This window comes from Saccostrea echinata, unplaced genomic scaffold (assembly GCF_033153115.1).
Source record: "Saccostrea echinata isolate AGI-Se365-2 ecotype Australia unplaced genomic scaffold, CSIRO_AGI_Sech_v1 ptg000009l, whole genome shotgun sequence".
Lineage (NCBI taxonomy): Eukaryota > Metazoa > Mollusca > Bivalvia > Ostreida > Ostreidae > Saccostrea > Saccostrea echinata.
Window position 1 is genome coordinate 6,412,870 of NW_026889758.1, and position 4,448 is coordinate 6,417,317.

A 4,448-nucleotide genomic window follows, 5' to 3' on the forward strand; every position below is an offset into this window, starting at 1 on the left:
ATGGAAATATATAGGAAAATATCTTAAAAAATCTTCTTCTTAAGAACAGCAAAGCCGTGATTGGTCATATTTATATGGAAGCTTCCTCAGGTAGTGTAGATTCAAGATTGTTCAAATCATGACCCCTGGGGGTAGGGTGGGGCCACAATGGGGGATCAAAGTTTTACATAGAAATATCTAGGAAAATATCTTTAAAAATCTTCTTCTTAAGAAAAGCAAAGCCATGATTGGTCATATTTATATGGAAGCATCCTCAGGTAGTGTAGATTCAAGTTTGTTCAAATCATGACCCCCGGGGGTAGGTTGGGGCCACAATGGGGGATAAAAGTTTTACATGGAAATATATAGGAAAATATCTTAAAAAATCTTCTTCTTAAGAACAGCAAAGACATGATTGGTCATATTTATATGGAAGCTTCCTCAGGTAGTGTAGATTCAAGTTTGTTCAAATCATGAGCCCTGGGGGTAGGGTGGGGCCACAATTGGGGTTCAAAGTTTTACATAGAAATATATAGGAAAATATCTTAAAAAATCTTCTCAAGAACAGCAAAGCCATGATTGGTCATATTTATATGGAAGCATCCTCAGGTAGTGTATATTCAAATTTGTTCAAATCATGACCCCTAGGGGTAGGGTGGGGCCACAATGGGGGATCAAAGTTTTACACAGAAATATACAGGAAAAAATCTTTTTCTCAAGAACAGAAAAGCCATGATTAGTAAAATTGATATGGAGGCATCCTTGGGTAGTGTAGAATGAAATTTGTTCAAATGAGGGTCCCGGGGGTAGGGTGGGGCCACAATGGGGGATCAATTTTTACAAATGAATATATGGGAAAAAATCTTCTGCTTAAGAAAAGCAATGCCATTTGTTACATTGGTATGGAAGGATCATCAGGTACTTTAAAATCCCCCCCCCTTTCGTTAACTTTTCAATACTAAACTGATTTTTGCTTTTTTTCCTAGCCAATGTGCTCAGGTGAGCGATGTGGCCCATGGGCCTCTTGTTCTAGGTATTATCCGGAAATTTTAGACAATCGTATCTTTTAGTCAATCTGATTAAAATTAGATCGTCGATCCTCTCCTCTATTTATTTATTTTTTTTTTTTTTTTTTTTTTTTTACAGTTGCGACAATAAAAAAAAATAGAGGAACGGATCGAGGATCTGATTTTAATCACATTGAATTCAATAACTGGTTGAATAAAAAACACAGCAAATGTAAATCTAGATTGAAGCGAGGTTTTTTCTCCATAAGGAGTAAAATCTGATCCTATTTAAAGGCCTGAATGAAAGTAAATTGCAATATTGTTTTGTGACAGTAGAAATTTGATAGTGTGAGAATTTTCCCTTGTGAATACCCGTATTTTATTTGAGCCAAGTACTGGAAATTCAACTCAAAAACAAGAAAAATCGTCAGCGTATTTAAAATTAATAACTAGAATTATACTTTTATATATTTAGTCGAATCAAATTGATCGAAAAAACATTTGAAAAACTTAAAAACATAGTGTTACACTCTAAGAACAGAAACTACACACACCCCTGGGTGACACTATCTGTCAACAGGAAACATTAAGTATAAGAAGAGGCCCAGGGGCCACATCGCTCACCTGAGCACTTTGGCTAGGAAAAAGCAGAAACCAGTTCACTATCGAAAAATTTAAATATAAAAGTGGTTCCTTGGGGATATGAATTTGAGCAAACTTGAATATACACTTCCTAAGAATGCTTTTGAATTAATGACACATAATAACTGTTTTTAAGAAGAATTTTTTTTTATTGATATATCCTTTATATTGTGGCGTAATATAAATGTTATATTGTATTATTGTGATTCTTGAGAAGAAAACTTTTAAATGATGTCATTAATTTTTCCACTTGTTCGTAATTATCTCCTCTTGGAAGAAGGTGTGGCCCTTCATTTCAAGAAATTTGAATTCCCTTTACATAAGAATACGTTGTGGCAAGTTTGGTTGAAATTGGTCCAGTGGTTCTTGAGAAGAAGATGAAAATGTGAGACGTTTACAACAGACAATGGACAAATATCGATCAGAAAAGCTCACTTGAGCCTTCGGCTCAAGCGAGCTAAAATGTGATATAAAAATAAGTTCAATGGACTGTGTATCATGATTACTCAGTATATGATATTCATTTATTGCATGTAGTTGACGGTACATGTAACAAAAGTCACCCCGGGAAAGCCATTATCAACCGAGACACAGCAGAAGCTGGCAAAGGTTTTCGAGGAGTTAATATTCTAATTGTTACAGTACCATCAATTACATGCAGCATTTACACTGTTTAATTGTTCCTTGCTACAATATGTGTCGACAACATCATGACGACAATTTTATGCCATTATAATCGACATTAAATCATTCACTATCATAATGTCATAACAAGCACATCCCTTCTCGTACTCTCCCTGGTCCGACAGTGATCTCTCCAAAGAACTGTCTATGAAAACTTTGTGATTATCTAGATGATAATTAAGCAATCACCTGACGAAGGTAAAGGTAAGAAGTTATATGAAGTTCATCTTCGCCAGCCAAAGTGACAACCCTCTCCTCTTATCAGCGGATAGTCAACATTGGCTAGTTTAACTATACAAAATAAAAAAATTCAATGAAACATGCTGAGCATATACCTCATTCTTTTCATTGACTGGCTGTGTCGACTCTGATCCTTCAAGGGTGTTTCTGCCTTGTCGACTCATATCCTTCAAGGATGTGTGTGTGTCGAGTCGGATCCTTCAAGGGTGTTTATGTGCCGATTCGGATCCTTCAAGAGTTTTTGAGCCGTATCGGATCCTTTCATTGGATGGTGTCTGTATCGTGTCGGATCCTTCCTTTGACAGGTGTTCGTGCCGCGCCAGAATCTTTGGCAGCATCCAGCGTTATGAAAGGTAATTCATCATAAGGCCAGATTACCAAAGACAAAACACAGCTAGATATTAGTAAAAGAAAATTCTTGCATTGTGTTCATTTCGCAGCTTGGGACGATGGGTGAACAATAAAATGACTCTTTTGTTTCCAGTGCCTTATAAATGCCAGTGAGTGCAAGCACCTGATGCAGGGAGCCCGTATGTTTCAAATGCAATTTTCCCCATATTTCAGGGTTAATTTTCACATCTCTTTGTAACTAGAATGCTTTATGTGTTCAGACAATCAAAATATCAATAGTATCAGAATACTTAGAATAGGTTCCGTTCTCTGCAACACCCTTATATTTGTCCATTTCAACTTTCAAGGATATCTTTAATGTAAGTGTGCAGCTGAACTGTATTAAACATTTAAATGTTTTCTAACCTTATTTTATTCTTAGCCATAATCTTTCAACTGCTAATTAAAAAAAAACATATTTATATTTCATTGAAAGCAGTGTTGAGGAAGGGAAGGGGGTAAAAGTTGGAAGAAGGGATAGTAGGTGACGAGAAAATGAGACACCTAATATATCTAGATAGGAGTTATATTGTCACCGTGTCATTTGTTCACGCAAAAGACTTTATACATGTAGTTAGGTAATTGTTGTTGGTGTTGCTGTAGGTCTTTTGCTGTGAACGGCCTAGGCATACATCTGAGTGTTACTTTGCTTGTCGTTTACTTGGTTTTTCGTCACCTATACCAACAATTAATATCACAGTAAAGAACAATGTATTGCCCAGGTATATCTAGCTCACAAGCCTGCGACCAAATATTGGACCTTTCCAGTAAAGGATGACTGTGCTTAATTTTTTTTTATGTTTATTCCTAAGATTGTCTTTTTTTCAATAACATACAACATATTTTTGAGGCAACACTTCCTCAGAAGCCCTCCGTAGATACCTCACCTGGGGTGCCAGGAGCTCCCTGGGTTGGTATTTATTTCGTTTATAAATTATTGAATATTTCCATAATATATCTGAAAACAACAGAAAAAAAGACAGATAAACATCATTGTGTGAATAATGCAAATATTACAGACATATATCTTTACACAATTTACATTTTCTGAGGACATAATCACATAGATCATATTGAAATTTGAAAAAAAATCATAATGTTAAATACAAAGAAAAATATTTGTCAATTGTAAATAGTAAAACTAACTATAATGATGATTTTATAAATATAAAGCATTGGAGAAACACTCACATTCAACCGGAGGTAAAATAACATCTAAAGAGTCCATCCACATTACCTTCAGGTTGATTTTATAACAGGATGACTGACCCACCCTGCAGTGAGTGTTCATTTAAAATAAAACTAAAAAGAGTTAACAATTTATAATTTCAAAGACAAGTTTTTAAAGTTAATTCCATCATTAGTATTTTTATAATTTTCATAACATTTGCATAGGACCCAACAGAGTCTTTTAAAGCATGTATCAGAGAATTTTTACTTTCTTCAATATTATCGATTCGACAAAACATTTTGTGTTTATATATTTTATATGCAATAAAAGAGAAA